General features: G+C 33.2%; 3 non-coding genes across 3 annotated transcripts; 2 read left to right on the top strand and 1 right to left on the bottom strand.

Annotated features, from left to right (window-relative positions):
* The first annotated feature begins 5,682 nt into the window (after positions 1-5,682).
* TRNAL-UAG (transfer RNA leucine (anticodon UAG)) lies at positions 5,683-5,762 on the top strand. The gene has a single exon. It is a non-coding gene; the product is annotated as a tRNA-Leu (tRNA).
* Positions 5,763-16,524: 10,762 nt separating this feature from the next.
* TRNAN-GUU (transfer RNA asparagine (anticodon GUU)) lies at positions 16,525-16,596 on the top strand. The gene has a single exon. It is a non-coding gene; the product is annotated as a tRNA-Asn (tRNA).
* Positions 16,597-16,869: 273 nt separating this feature from the next.
* Positions 16,870-16,943, bottom strand: TRNAR-ACG (transfer RNA arginine (anticodon ACG)). The gene has a single exon. It is a non-coding gene; the product is annotated as a tRNA-Arg (tRNA).
* Positions 16,944-17,500: the final 557 nt, after the last annotated feature.

The following is a 17,500-nucleotide window of genomic DNA, read 5'->3' as shown; positions in this document are numbered from 1 at the left end:
CACCTCTGTATCTATTCTTTCTTAGCTAAACAGGTGGAAGATCTATCCAATTTGGTTATATTATATCATGGACTCGAAAAACGGATCTGAATTTGACTGAAATGCACGATCTTCACAGGTATCACTTTTCACGATACCTAAAAGGTGGAATAGCGATTTTCGAACCATTTCCTATAAGAGAATGGTTTCCATTACTTTGAGAAATGGATTCTTATATCAAACTATAGCTATTGCATTAAAGAAGAAAAGAAACTAATAGAAGTCGAAGACGCGGAATGATAGTGAATAGAGAGAAAGATTCTTCTGATTTTCTTGTTTCTATCTACTAGACGCCGTAGAGAATTGAGAATTTTCATGTCTTTCAATTCTCGTACTCGTAATTGGAAAGTTATGGAAGGAGACCCATCATTTTGCAATGAAAACAACATATAAAACTCTGGACAATTTCGAAATCAGGCCAAGCGTCTTAATACATATGCAAAAAAATGCATTATTGGCCCACCATTGATTAGAAGATTTAGCTTGTATGAATCGCTATTGGTTTGATACGAATAATGACAATCGTTTCAGTATGTTAAGGATACAGATGTATCCACAATTCATTTAGAGTTACTTAATAGTCTATTTCTTATACCATATCTCTATCCCGTGAAATTCTCGAGCCAAAAGATGGATGCATATGCTGTGTTTCATTTTGCTAAATGATATCAATTAAATGGTGTATCAATTCCATAAATTGCATATAGCAATAAATAAATCAGCAAAATTCTTTCTAATATTTTAGATAGAAGAAATGTTTCTTCTATCTAAAATATTAGAAAGAATGTACCCTTCTATCCAAATCCAATTTGCATCGATAAAATAAATCCAAATTCCAGTAGTAGATGAATAATTGCAAATTTGTGTGTGTACGAGATTAGAATAACTTCAAAATAACTGACATAATTTTGTATTTTTCCTGATCAGAAAAATACATGAAAAAGAAAGGAGGTAGAAAAATTTTTGGATTTATGGTTAAAGAAGAAAAAGAAGAAAACAGGGGTTCTGTTGAATTTCAAGTATTCAGTTTCACCAATAAGATACGGAGACTTGCTTCACATTTGGAATTACACAAAAAAGATTTTTTCATCGGAAAGAGGTCTACGAAGACTTTTGGGAAAACGTCGACGTTTGCTGGCTTATTTGGCAAAGAAAAATAGAGTACGTTATAAGAAATTAATCGGTCAGTTGAATATTCGGGAGCAGTAATTTAATCGTTCAAATTTTTTTCTTGTTTTATTATTTTTTTAGTAGTCTTATAGTAGTCTTAGATTTTTCATTTTGATGAGCCTCGCTTTGAGGAATTCATGGAATAATCCATTTTCATGGAATAATGAATTAAGGAAGAAAGGATATGAGTCTACCGCTTACAAGAAAAGATCTCATGATAGTCAATATGGGCCCTCAACACCCATCAATGCATGGTGTTCTTCGACTGATCGTTACTCTCGATGGTGAGGATGTTATTGATTGTGAACCCATATTAGGCTATTTACACAGAGGAATGGAAAAAATCGCGGAAAACCGAACTATTATACAATACTTACCTTATGTAACAAGGATATAGAGAGATTGTAGAAAGGGAGTTGTAAATTCCTTAACTTAAGAAAGAAAAAAGAATAAAAACACAGATACATAACATAAAAAAAAGAATAAATAAGACGAGATTCGACCTCCCCCTACATATTTAATTTCCTCTCCTATACAAAAACTAGCAAGACCCACTCCATTGGTAATTCCATCAATAACACCCTTATCAAAAAACTCCGTGAGTTCGGTTAACCCTCTTATACCGAGGGTAAAGACCCTAGTATAGAAAATATCTATATAACCACGATTATATGACCAACTGTATATATTTTTTTTTACTTGATCTAAAAATTCTTTTTTAGGATTTCCTTTGTAAAAAGAGTTTATTAAATCCAAATTCTGAAAAAAAGAATAAGCGGATCCATAGAAGATATATGCTATGAATAAACCAAAGATAGCTAGACTTACAGAAGAAATTGCATTAGTAATAAATTCATATGAATTTACAAAAGAATTAGAACTTTCCTGGGTAAAGTTTATTGAGGGAGTTAACCACTTTGATAATATGGTTAACTCTGCTATTCCATTACCAATTCCTCCATTATCAAAAGAGATTCCTATGAATCCAATGAACAAAGTGAAAAGTAGTAATATAAGAAGAGGAAATAACATAGTATTTCCCGTTTCATGCGGATAGGCAAAAGTGTTTTTAGCCCCAAAAGACGTAGTAAAGGATCCTATCCTATTTCTTGTATTACCTTGAATTTTTGTATATTTTGTGAAAAAAAAGAAACTCCACTCTTCGTTGTTGATAAAACGAAATCCCTATTCACTCCTTTGGGTATCCTTTTTCCCCATAAGGATATTGAATACAAGGAACTCTCTTTAGTGCTACTGTAATTTTGAAAATGAACACGCAAATACCCATCAAATGTAAGTAAATATATCCGAAACATATAAAAGGCAGTTAATCCTGCAGTAAAGGAGGCTATTATTCCAAAAAAGGGCGAATACAACCAACTATTACTAAGGATTTCATCTTTGGACCAGAAACAAGCAAGAGGTGGAATACCACAAAGAGAAAGTGTACCCCATAAAAAAGTAGTTCTTGTGATTGGAATGTATTTTCTTAAACCGCCCATAAGAACCATATTTTGACTTTTATCTGGTGAATATCCAACAAGAGGTTCCATTGAATGAATAACGGATCCGGATCCCAAGAACAATAAAGCTTTTGAATAAGCATGAGTGATCAAATGGAATAAAGCAGCTTGATAAGAACCTATACCTAGAGCTAACATCATATAACCCAATTGAGACATTGTAGAATAGGCTAAGCTTCTTTTAATATCTCTCTGAGCAAGAGCTAAAGTAGCTCCTAAGAATAGTGTTATTGTACCTACTAAAGAAATAAAACTCATTATCAAAGGTAAAGATATGAAAAGAGGAAGAAGTCGAGCTAGAAGAAAAATTCCCGCAGCAACCATAGTTGCTGCGTGTATAAGAGCCGAAATAGGAGTGGGCCCTTCCATAGCATCGGGTAACCATACGTGAAGAGGGAATTGTGCGGATTTCGCAACTGCACCAAGGAATAATAAAAAAGCACACAAAGTAGTAAGTAAAGAGTTAATTCCATTATTAGGAATCCAGTTATTAGCTATTTTGAACAAATCCCTAAACTCTAAACTACCTGTTATCCAAAAAAAACCTAAAATTCCTAATAATAGACCAAAATCCCCTACACGATTAGTTACAAAAGCTTTTTGACAAGCACTCGCTGCGATTGGTCGTGTAAACCAAAAGCCTATCAATAAATAAGAACACATTCCCACGAGTTCCCAAAAAAAATAAATTTGTATCAAATTGGAGCTAGTAACCAATCCCAACATGGAAGTATTGAAAAAACTTATATAAACAAAAAATCTCAATATCCTTCATCGTGAGACATATAACCATCACTATAAATAAGAACCAGGATTCCTACAGTAGTAATTAGCATTAACATAATAGAAGTAAGTGGGTCAATCAAGTATCCAAATTCTAAAGAAAAATCATTATTGACGGTCCAAGACCATAGATATTGATAGATCGAACTTCCATTTATTTGTTGAATAGACAGTTGAACTGAGAATACCATAGCTATACTTAAGAGTAAAACACTAGGAAAAGCCCATATGCGACGAAGATTTTTTGTTGCTGTAGGAATAAGAATAAGGCCAAATCCCATTGACATAATAACTGGAAGTGGGAGAAGAGGGATTACCCATGCATATTGATATGTATGTTCCATAAGAAAAGAAATTGCAATTTTTACTTCAATTTTTACTTCAATTTTTCTATAAAATTGTTTCCGATTCACCAAACCAATTCTTATCTCTTTCTGAAAGAATAAATAAAAAGAATAAGAAAAAATACTGAAATTCTTAATTTTTCCAAAATTTATCTCATTGAAATAATTAAAAATTAAGAATGGGTTTAGTTGGTTAAATTAAAAAAGTTAATAAAATAACTTCGTTACCTAGTTATTTTATTAACTAAATAAAGATATTTATAAAAATAAAAAAAAAAAGTGGAATCATTTTACTTTCTATTCATAATTCATTTTTATATTTCTTTAAAACAAAGATGAAACAGCTCTCTTGTTCCATAATTAACTGATTGAGTGAATTCCAATGAAAACCTATGTTTATAAGAAATTATCGAATAGTCCTTACTTCATATAGAACTAAAATCCTAATGACTATAAATTACCTAAGTTTTAGAATGTCTTGTTTAAGAGACTCAGTATTTTTTGTTTTGATTGGAATTCCTTTCCTTTATGGAATACCATTCTGAACTTAATTAACTATTTTCATTTTCCCTTCTTTTTATCCCCCCGTCTTATCTTATATGGGGGATAGGCTTCCATACCATATATCTATATATGGAGTATACTTGATATATAAATAGATATAAATAGATTTAAATGAGAAACCTTTCTATATATTCTATATTATTAAAAAACAAGTATAAAATATATAAAGAAAAAATGTTAAAAAATTCTTGTTGTCTTATCCGCATTAGACAAAATGAAGTAAAAAATAATTCAAAATTTAAGTATCTTTCAGTATCTAAGTATAAATACTAATAAAAAGAAGAAAGAAGGATTGATTTGCAGCAATAGATGTCTTTCACATACAACTAGAAAAAAGTAATTTCCTTTTTGAATGGCAGTTCCAAAAAAACGTACTTCAATGTCAAAAAAGCGTATTCGTAAAAATATTTGGAAGAAAAAGACTTATTTTTCCATAGTACAATCTTATTCTTTAGTAAAATCAAGATCATTTTCGAGCGGTAATGAGCATCCAAAACCAAAGGGTTTTTCTGGGCAACAAACAAATAATAAGATTTTGGAATAATATGAATTGACTTATCAAAAAAGAATTCCAATTATTTAATAATTTTGATTCTTCTTTGAATGTACTTTTATGTGTCGAATTACTCGGTACAATATTCTTAGAACAAAAAACCCCTCTTATCTTATATATACAAGAAAAAAAAGTTTTGTTTGGTATACTGTGTGCTAAGTATTCTTTTCCTATCAATGAACTTTTCATAATTTTCATAATAGAATCCTCATATTCTATTATGAAAATTATGAAAAGTGGAGTATTCTTACAATAGGACTTACAACTTCCACCTATCTTCTCCAAAATCATAAGGTTAGTAAATCTTATTAATAAGAGCATAAAGACTTTCATTCTAGAAATTTTTAAAAAATCCAAAAAGCCTTTTCCATTTATCCATTTTAATTTCATCATTAAATAGAAACCCTTTTGGATTTTTTTCATTGTATTGAAAGAATTTTCAAAATGTAAACGAGAAATTAATTAGAAAAAATTAGTTCTACAATTGCAAGTTAGAAAAAAGAAATTCCAACTCTTTCAAGCAGTGTTTGTGTTTCTATTGGGCAAAGCAAGAGTTTATTGTAAAAAAAAAATGGAAACGATACTACCAAACGAAGTCTATTTTAATGAAAACTCTAATGTTCCTAAATTTTATGGACTTTCCCAATATCGACGATTCCCAAGATAATAGCTATTATTCTTTTAAGTTACCTATTATTTGAAGTTAGCCGCCATGGTGAAATTGGTAGACACGCTGCTCTTAGGAAGCAGTGCTCAAGCATCTCGGTTCGAATCCGAGTGGCGGCATTCTTGAAAAAGAATACAATAGATTAGAAATCAATTCGAAATTTACAATTTTGTAATGGGACCTTCCCCTTATGCTATTTGCAACTTTAGAACATATACTAACTCATATCTCTTTCTCAACGATTTCAATTGTGATTACGATTCATTTTATAACCTTATTAGTTCGTGAACTTGGAGGATTACGTGATTCGTCAGAAAAAGGAATGATAGTTACTTTTTTCTCTATAACAGGATTCTTAGTTTCTCTGTTGGGCTTCCTCGGGACATTTTCCATTAAGTAATTTATATGAGTCATTGATCTTCCTTTCATGGGCCCTGTATATTCTTCATACCATTCCTAAAATACAGAACTCTAAAAATGATTTAAGCACAATAACTACGCCAAGTACTATTTTAACGCAAGGCTTTGCCACATCGGGTCTTTTAACTGAAATGCATCAATCCACGATACTAGTACCTGCTCTACAATCTCAGTGGTTAATGATGCATGTCAGTATGATGTTATTAAGCTATGCAACTCTTTTGTGCGGATCCTTATTATCTGCCGCTATTCTAATCATTAGATTTCGAAATAATTTCCATTTCTTTTCTAAAAAGAAAAAAAATGTTTTAAATAAAACATTTTTCTTTAGTGATATTAAATATTTTTATGCAAAAAGAAGTGCTTTAAAAAGAACCTCGTCCCTTCATTTCCAAATTATTACAAATATCAATTAACGGAGCGTTTGGATTCTTGGAGTTATCGTGTCATTAGCCTAGGATTTACCCTTTTAAACCGTAGGTATTCTTTGTGGAGCAGTATGGGCTAATGAGGCCTGGGGATCCTATTGGAATTGGGATCCTAAGGAAACTTGGGCATTTATTACTTGGACCATATTCGCAATTTATTTACATAGTAGAACAACTTACAAATTGGAAGGGTACGAATTCTGCACTTATAGCTTCGATAGGATTTCTTATAATTTGGATTTGTTATTTTGGTATAAATCTATTAGGAATAGGCTTACATAGTTATGGTTCGTTTACATTAACACCTAAATGATTACATAAAATAAAACCTTCATGAAATGAAGGTTTTTTACTTTTATGTTTTATTTGAGAACCCCTTGAACGCCTTCTCAAAGGGTTCTCAAAAATTCGAGATAGATCTAATTATACTTTTTTACTTATTTCTGCATAATAGAGCAGACGAGTAAAAAAAAGCAAACCTATTTAGGATAATAATTGGATAAGAGAGCCTCTACCCTGTCAACGGATAGGGAGAGAACAAAATCTGGATAAATACCAATTCCTATTACTGGTAAAAAGATACAGATTAAAATAAGAGTTCTCGAGGTCCAGAATCCACAAATTTGCGTTTGGAACATTAAATAGCTTGTATCCATAGAACATCTGGCGTAACATAGATAATAAATAAATAGGAGTTAATATCATTCCAATTGCCATTACAAAAGTAATTAGTGTTTTTGGCATTAACAGAAATTTTGGACTAGTAATTAGTCCAAAAAATACTACTAATTCTGCGACAAAACCACTCATTCCTGGTAAGGCAAGAGAAGCCATTGAAAAGCTACTAAACATGGTAAAAATTTTAGGCATTGGGATGGATATTCCCCCCAGTTCTTCGAGATAAACAAGACGCATTCTATCAGAAGCGGTTCCTGCCAAGAAAAAAAGTGTAGCACCAATAAATCCATGGGATAATATTTGTAAAATAGCTCCATTGAGTCCAATGTTGGTTATGGAACCAATTCCTATAATTATGAAAACCCATGTGAGATACAGAGGAATAAGCTATTCTTTTTTTGAAATTTCGTTGACCAAGAGAAGTTGAAGCTGCATAGATTATTTGGATCGCTCCTATTATTACTAACCAGGGCGAAAATAGATAATGAGCATGAGGTAACAATTCCATGTTGATCCGAATCAATCCATATGCTCCCATCTTTAATAATATTCCCGCTAAAAGCATACATGTACTATAATGTGCTTCCCCATGGGTATCTGGTAACCACGTATGTAGGGGTATAATCGGCAATTTGACAGCATAAGCAATAAGGAAGCCAAAATATAAAAGTATTTCCAAGGTTGCAGGGTATGATTGATTAATTAATCTTTCCAAATCTAATCCTGGTTCGTTGGAACCATATAAGCCCATACCAGAACTCCGATTAAGAAAAAAAATGGAACCGCCTGCAGTATACAAAATAAACTTTGTAGCTGAATATAGACGCCTCTTCCCCCCCCACATGGATAAAAGTAAGTAAACAGGAATTAAATTCTAACTCCCACATGATAAAAAAAAGTAAAAGGTCTCGCGAAGAAAATAATCCTATTTGACCACTATACATTGCGAGCATCAGGAAATAGAATAATCGCGAATTCCGTGTAATTGGCCAAGCTGCTAAAGTAGCTAAAGTAGTGATAAATCCTGTCAATAAAATAGATCCTAATGAAAGTCCATCGATTCCCAATCTCCAGTGGAAATCGAAGACATCTATCCATTTATAATCCCTCCTTTAATTGGATTAGGGATCCTCCAGTTGGAAATGATAACAGAACGCATAAGTCATTAGAAGGAATTCTAATAAACAAATAGATATAGTATACCACCTAACGACTTTGTTTCCCTTATGAGGTAAAAAGAAAATTAATGAACCTGCAAATATCGGCAAAACAACAAGTATTGTTAACCAAGGAAAATAACTCATGATAAAGTGATAAAGACAAGATACGTTTTGACCAGAAAAGCCCGTGCTCGATTATTTCGAGCACAGGCTTCTTCGGTAAAGAGGAATCAGACGATTCGAGTGAAGTTTTTTGTAACGTATCAATAAGATAGAGCCATGCTACGTGTTGTTTCAGGCCCTAAATAAAACGCGGACACTTAAAAAATCTGTCGGGCAGGCAGATTCACATCTCTTACAACCCACACAATCTTCGGTTCTCGGCGCGAAGCAATTTGCTTGGCTTTACATCCATCCCAGGGTATCATTTCTAATACATCTGTTGGACAAGCTCGTACACATTGAGTGCATCCTATACATGTATCGTAAATTTTTACGGAATGTGACATTGGATCTATAAATTTTTCTTTTCAACATAAAATTTTTCGATCTGGTAAAAATGAAATTAGTACTATAATGAGTCATATGTATTGTAGACACCAGACGAAGCAATGGTTTATCCAAACTTCAAAAATAAAAATCTATTTTTTAATCTGTTTGTGAGAAAGCGTGAAGAGAGCCAAGAGACTTTAATTTTGGATTTCAACAATAAGAAATAAGAAAGAATTTTACGAATTGTACAGACGAATTCGAATTAGCCAATAAATTGGCTATCGTCTTTTCAATATAAATTATTGCAATATTCAAATTGCAATATCAATGAATTACAAATACAAAAATTCATTTAAGTGAAAAAGAATACTATGCAATAATCTACTAAAAAAAGCAATAATCTACTAAAAAAAATGGATATTCTCAAATAATACTAAGAAAATAGTATTGATTTCTATTTATTTTAATATGTGCGCCTTTGTTTAGAGGATTCTATGTCTAATTATTCAAAATTCTAATTATTCAATAAATTAGATTGATTGATACGAGTGGATTTCCTATTACGATGGATGGAAGAAAGAATGGATAGTCCAATAGCGGCTTCAGCAGCCGCAAGGGCTATAACAAAAATTGCGAAAATATCTCCTTTTAATTGGCGACTATCAAATAGATCAGAAAATGTTACGAGATTTAGATTAATTGAATTCAGTATAAGTTCAAGACATATTAGAGCTCTAACCATGTTTCGGCTTGTGATCAATCCATAGATACCAATCGAAAATAAATAGACACTCAAAAAAGTACATGCTCAAACATCATTAACTAACTCCTTATCAATCTCGATTCATTTCAATATGAGGGCAAGAATTGAACCGATTCAATTAATTACAATAGAACAATTACACAACAAAAGAGAAAATAAAGGAGGTATTTGTTGGCAGTAGATGGATTTTACTAAATCAAAATTGTGATTCTTTAGTTATTTATTTTAGATTTGCAATTCTTATAATTTGTACTTTTTCTAAGTTTTCTTATTGCCGAGCCATAGTAATTGCACCTATTAAAGAAACTAGAAGAATTATGGAAATGAGTTCAAACGGAAGATAAAAAATCGGTTGCTAAATGAATTCCAATTTGTTGAACATTATTTATGAGACCCTGTTCTACTATTTGGTTTGATCTTGTAGTCCAAAGAATTCCATACCACGACGTATCTGGGATAGTAGTCATTAGCGAAAAAACAATAGTTATACAAACGAGTGAAGTGAACCCATCTCCAATAGTCCAATAATTCTTATCTTTAGACCATTCTGAGCCATTTACGAACATTACAGCGAATATGATCAAGACATTTATGGCTCCCACATAAATAAGAAGTGTGCGACAGCTACAAAGTAGGAATTTAATAAAAAATAGAATAAGGATATACAAACAAGAACTAATCCCAGCGAAAAGGCAGAATAAATGGGGTTGGTAAGTAATACTACTCCTAGACCCCCTAGTAGAAGAACAAATCCCCCAAATAGCATAAGAATCTCATGTATTGGTCCAGGTAAATCCATTATGGATAAAAAGAAATTAATAGTATAAAATTTTTCATGAACTGACTAAAACTAAAGGATTCAAGGAAGGAAAAAAGGATTTGGGTATTTTTTTGTGTATAAACTGTATAGTTATAAATTATATTATATCACGAAAATCTAGTCTGATTTAAAATAAGAAATAATTTCAATAAGCAGTAGTTTTTCTTTATAGTTTAATTTTAAAGTTTAATAAAGAATTATTAGATTTTTATAACAAAAAGACAAAATCAAAGTTTAGTAATCAGTAATCGTTCTTGAATTCGAAGATTTTTCTTTGTTTATTTTACTTTCAGACGAATTCCTAATTGTTTGAATTGTGTAATCTCCCATTATGGAGATTGGTAACCGACTTAAAGCAATTTGATTGTAATTCAATTCATGACGATCATAGGTAGAAAGTTCATATTCTTCAGTCATTGATAAACAGCTTGTTGGACAGTACTCAACACAATTGCCACAAAATATACAAACTCCGAAATCAATACTATAATTAAGCAATTGTTTTCTTTTAATATCCTTTTCAAATCTCCAATCCACAACGGGTAAATCTATCGGACATACGCGAACACATACTTCACAAGCAATACATTTATCAAATTCAAAGTGGATTCGCCCTCGGAAACGCTCTGGTGTAATTGATTTTTCATAAGGGTAGTGAATCGTTATAGGTAAACGATTTGTGTGGGATAGGTAGTTATGAAACTTTGACCTATGTACCTTGTAGCACGTATTGTTTGTTGACCATAACTCATGAACCCAGTTACCATAGGGAACATATTCATTCTAAATATCTATGAAAAAGATATGTTTCTTTCTCTTGTTTGAGAGAGCTTTTGTGTTGAAAATATTCTTACTATTATTGTATTATCTTATTTATAGTGAAACAAGTTGAGAAGAGGTTGTTAATAAGAGATTGCCCAGGGAAATAGGTAAAAGAAATTTCCATCCAAGATTTAATAACTGATCCATTCTCATCCTCGGTAAAGTCCATCTTATTGTGATAGAAATGAAGAGAAATAAATAAGCTTTAGTTAATGTAATAAATATACCCATTGTCATTTCCAAAATTCCAACTGCTTTATTCATTTGGAAAAAATCAAAAAAGGATATATAGGGAATAGAGAAATTCCACCCGCCCAAGTAGAGAACTGTTACAAATAAAGAAGAAACTAATAAATTTAGGTAAGAAACAAGATAAAATAAACCATATTTGATACCGGAATATTCAGTTTGGTAACCTGCTACTAATTCTTCCTCCGCTTCTGGTAAATCAAAGGGTAATCTTTCACATTCTGCCAAAGAAGAAATTAAAAAAACCAGAAAACCTATAGGCTGACGCCAAATATTCCATCCAAAAAAACCGTATTTTGACTGTGCTTCAACTATATCAACTGTACTTGAACTGTTAGATAATCATAGTCGATGATAACATCACAGTTCCCACCGCTATTTCAAAACCGTACATGAAACCTTAGCTTCATACGGCTTCTCTATGATCAGAAAAAAGAAAGGACTGTTTTGTTCCTAGCCCCTGGGGCGTAGATAGAATTAGATAAAATAAAATAAATAGATTTGAAAGTCCTAAATTAGACCAAAGGAATTCCGTCTGCTAGAATAAGAAAAAGCGCTTCCGAATTGATCTCATCCTTATAATATAATGAAAATTTTTCTTTGTTCAGTAATAACTTAATCTTGGAATAAAACACTTGTTACTTGTTATAGGAATTCAATTAATAAATGGAAAGAGTTGGGTATTAGTTCATGAGCAATTCTGCATGAATATGGATAGAGGAAGGAAATAATGAAAATTTTTTCTAGTGCACTCCATATCTTTTTTACTATTCTTCTTTCCCCAGGGAGGGGGTATTCAAAAAGAAAAAATGGATAAGGGTTAATTCGTTCTTGATAGCCATTTCCTTAACAAGTGAATGGAACATACTCTGGATCGGAATCCGAAGAAAGTACTACTTGATAATTTCTACAAATTGCAAGTCCTTATTATGATTCCTTTTATGGGCAAAAATCTCTAATGTTTTAGATTTTCCATTACTAATCCTTTATGTACTTTAGTGTTCCTAACCCTTCACTAACTTTTGGTGGATTCTTCTTATGGATTATTAAGTTATAGTAATAACTAGGAGTATTCTAGTAATGGAATTCCATATCGTGAATCCTTTATTCTTGGCCGCTTCAAGATATGATGACTAATTAAAAATATCAACCTTGGGATAAAGAGTTTACACTGCTTATGTTTACTTCCACTTTTTTCTTGTACGTAGGAAATGAGATTTTTTCTTTTTACTACAAATTTTTAAGCTGTTTTGTTTCACTCATATAGCTATCTAGTTTAACTTACCAACCCAAATACTAAATAAGAAAAGGAATATAAATAGTTAATGGATTTTATAGGAAAAAGATCTATTTTAACGAATCACACGTAGAGATATTGCTAGCACACAAAAAGTTAATGGTATTTCATAACTAATGGATTGAGCAGCAGCTCGTAGACCGCCTGAAAAAGAATATTTATTATTTGAGCTATATCCTGCCATAAGAAGACCAATAGGAGCTATACTTGAAATGGCAATCCATAAAAAAACACCAATACTAAGATCGGCTAAAACAAAATGATATCCCAAAGGGATAACTAAAAAACTTAATAAAACTGATATGACTGCTATAGAGGGTCCAATGCTAAATAAAGAAATATCTCCTCGGGATGGCAGAATATCTTCTTTTAAAAGTAGCTTAGTCCCATCTGCTATAGCTTGAAGCAGGCCCAGGGGGCCAGCATATTCAGGACCAATACGTTGTTGTATCGACGCAGATATTTCTCTTTCTAACCACACAATTACGAGTACCTCTATTGTTATTCCCAAAAGGAGGGTCAAAATGGGTAGAATCGATATCAGTCCATAGACTTCTTTTAATAATTCCAATTTCGAAAAAGAATTGATAGTTTCTACCTCTACCCTATCTATTATCATTTCAACGATCAACTTCCCCCATAATGATATCTATACTACCTAATATCGTCATGATATCAGCCAATTTCATTTTTTTAACTAGCTGAGGAAGAATTTGCAAATTAATAAACCCGGGTGGACGGATTTTCCATCTCCAGGGGAAAAGGCTATCATCTCCTACTAGATAAATCCCTAATTCACCTTTTGGGGCTTCTACTCTTACATAAAGCTCTTGTCTTGACAATTCAAAATTGGGCGAAGGTTTTTTACCAAGAAATTTATACTCAAAATCATTCCATTCAGAATTCTTTTCTTTCTTAAAGCGTCCGGACTTCTAAATTCTCATAAGGTCCTCCAGGAATTTTTTCTACAGCTTGTTGAATTATTTTGATGGATTCCCTCATTTCACCAATTCGTACTAAATAGCGAGCTAACGAATCCCCTTCTTTTTGCCATTGGACTTTCCAATCAAATTGGTTGTAAGACTCATAAGGATCTACTTTACGAAGATCCCATTGTATTCCAGAAGCTCGTAACATCGGTCCCGATAAGCCCCAATTTACTGCTTCTTCTCCGCTAATAAAACCTACTCCTTCAACTCGCTCTAAAAAAATTGGATTCTGTGTAATAAGTTGTTGATATTCAACAACTCCGCGTAAAAAATAATCACAGAAATCTAAACATTTATCGATCCATCCATAAGGTAGATCGGCGGCTACTCCTCCGATGCGAAAGTAATTGTGCATCATTCGCATACCTGTAGCAGCTTCAAATAGATCATATATTAATTCTCTCTCTCTAAAAATATAGAAAAAAGGAGTCTGTGCGCCGAGATCCGCCATAAAAGGTCCAAGCCATAGCAAGTGAGAAGCTATCCGGCTTAATTCTAACATAATTACCCTAATATAGCTGGCTCTTTGTGGTATTTGAATATTCTCCAAGAATTCTGGTGCATTTACTGTTATTGCTTCTGTAAACATAGTAGCTAAATAATCCCACCTTGTTACATAAGGTAAGTATTGTATAATAGTTCGGTTTTCCGCGATTTTTTCCATTCCTCTGTGTAAATAGCCTAATATGGGTTCACAATCAATAACATCCTCACCATCGAGAGTAACGATCAGTCGAAGAACACCATGCATTGATGGGTGTTGAGGGCCCATATTGACTATCATGAGATCTTTTCTTGTAAGCGGTAGACTCATATCCTTTCTTCCTTAATTCATTATTCCATGAAAATGGATTATTCCATGAATTCCTCAAAGCGAGGCTCATCAAAATGAAAAATCTAAGACTACTATAAGACTACTAAAAAAATAATAAAACAAGAAAAAAATTTGAACGATTAAATTACTGCTCCCGAATATTCAACTGACCGATTAATTTCTTATAACGTACTCTATTTTTCTTTGCCAAATAAGCCAGCAAACGTCGACGTTTTCCCAAAAGTCTTCGTAGACCTCTTTCCGATGAAAAATCTTTTTTGTGTAATTCCAAATGTGAAGCAAGTCTCCGTATCTTATTGGTGAAACTGAATACTTGAAATTCAACAGAACCCCTGTTTTCTTCTTTTTCTTCTTTAACCATAAATCCAAAAATTTTTCTACCTCCTTTCTTTTTCATGTATTTTTCTGATCAGGAAAAATACAAAATTATGTCAGTTATTTTGAAGTTATTCTAATCTCGTACACACACAAATTTGCAATTATTCATCTACTACTGGAATTTGGATTTATTTTATCGATGCAAATTGGATTTGGATAGAAGGGTACATTCTTTCTAATATTTTAGATAGAAGAAACATTTCTTCTATCTAAAATATTAGAAAGAATTTTGCTGATTTATTTATTGCTATATGCAATTTATGGAATTGATACACCATTTAATTGATATCATTTAGCAAAATGAAACACAGCATATGCATCCATCTTTTGGCTCGAGAATTTCACGGGATAGAGATATGGTATAAGAAATAGACTATTAAGTAACTCTAAATGAATTGTGGATACATCTGTATCCTTAACATACTGAAACGATTGTCATTATTCGTATCAAACCAATAGCGATTCATACAAGCTAAATCTTCTAATCAATGGTGGGCCAATAATGCATTTTTTTGCATATGTATTAAGACGCTTGGCCTGATTTCGAAATTGTCCAGAGTTTTATATGTTGTTTTCATTGCAAAATGATGGGTCTCCTTCCATAACTTTCCAATTACGAGTACGAGAATTGAAAGACATGAAAATTCTCAATTCTCTACGGCGTCTAGTAGATAGAAACAAGAAAATCAGAAGAATCTTTCTCTCTATTCACTATCATTCCGCGTCTTCGACTTCTATTAGTTTCTTTTCTTCTTTAATGCAATAGCTATAGTTTGATATAAGAATCCATTTCTCAAAGTAATGGAAACCATTCTCTTATAGGAAATGGTTCGAAAATCGCTATTCCACCTTTTAGGTATCGTGAAAAGTGATACCTGTGAAGATCGTGCATTTCAGTCAAATTCAGATCCGTTTTTCGAGTCCATGATATAATATAACCAAATTGGATAGATCTTCCACCTGTTTAGCTAAGAAAGAATAGATACAGAGGTGGATAATAGATCGATATGAAGATCATGAGCTGCCCCATAATGAAATCGCCAGTAGTCGCGAATATCTCCTTCTTCCCTAATCCAAGATTGGAGAAAGAAGATCTAAGAGGGACCTATGGAGAATGTAGTCAGAAATCCATAATAGAGTCCGACCACAACGACCGAATTAATTATCCTCATCGAGAAACTTAGACTACTAAATAGAAAAGATTTGAAAATCATGGCATGGGTCTCCTTTTTTTCTTTCTTTAGAGTTTTCTATATGCACAATTTCTCGATGTTTCGATGAGAATTTCTTGACTTTCCATATATAGAAAGAGATAGACTATAAATGACATCTCTTATGTCAATAAGACCAAAGGGATGGATATTAAATGATAGGAAGTGCTAGGAAGTGAAATAGAATGAAATAGAGCCACTTTGGGCTTCCCTATGAAATGAGGCATGGAACGGAGCCACTACGAAGAAATTATGGGAGTTACGAAAGAAGCTTCGGACTCATATTGTTCATGGGTTGAGAGCGGGAGTTGAACTCTAGGAGGTCGAATCCCCCCTTGTTCCTCAGTAGCTCAGTGGTAGAGCGGTCGGCTGTTAACTGACTGGTCGTAGGTTCGAATCCTACTTGGGGAGATTTTATTCATTCTTTAATGTAAGAATTTTAATGTAAGAATAAAGAATTGAATTAAAGGGCTTGCTTTGACCCTTAGGAGTAGGTAACCCGTTCGCTATCCTTGTTTCTATTTCTATTGCATTCTATCTCATCGTATCACATTCTGTTCTACGATTCCACTTCGACAAAAGGAAAGAGCATACCTAAGTTCAATAGCTTTACGTCCGCTATCCCGATCATGATTTTCCTACCCTCAGGGGGAAAGTAAAGGCCCTTCCCCCTTTGGAAGGCTGTGGGCGAGGAGGGATTCGAACCCCCGACACCGTGGTTCGTAGCCACGTGCTCTAATCCTCTGAGCTACAGGCCCAGCTGTCTCCACTGGATCTCTTCCCGGGGGTACCCCTTCATTTCAGGTTAAGAAGATGGGAAAGCGCCTTTCTCTCTATAAGAACAGTGCGTTCCGAGGTGTGAAGTGGGAGAGAGGGGATGTGATGATTGAGGTTTTGAATAAGACGACCTTTGCATTTTAGATTTGGATCTTTTTCTTATTTCAAAATAGTGAAAAAGTCAAATAAGAGGTGTTAAGCTTTTTATCATTCTGGCATCGAGCTATTTTGCCGCAGGACCTCCCCTACAGTATCGTCACCGCAGTAGAGTTTAACCACCAAATTCGGGATGGATTGGTGTGGTTCCTCTACGCCTAGGACACCAGAATATCGAACCATGAACGAGGAAAGGCATGAGATAAATATTGGCTAGTAATTGTGAAGCCCCAATTCTTGACTGAAAGGGACACCAAAGGCCTCTGCCCTCCCTCTCTATCTATCCAAGAGATGGAAGGGCAGAGCTTTTTTTTGGTTTTTTCATCTTTTCATCAAAGAGTTGAACAATGAAGATAGATGGCAAGTGCCTGATCGATTTGAT

Source organism: Aegilops tauschii, unplaced genomic scaffold, assembly GCF_002575655.3.
Source record: "Aegilops tauschii subsp. strangulata cultivar AL8/78 unplaced genomic scaffold, Aet v6.0 ptg001207l_obj, whole genome shotgun sequence".
NCBI classification, from domain to species: domain Eukaryota; kingdom Viridiplantae; phylum Streptophyta; class Magnoliopsida; order Poales; family Poaceae; genus Aegilops; species Aegilops tauschii.
This window is presented reverse-complemented; position numbering and strand designations above follow the sequence as displayed.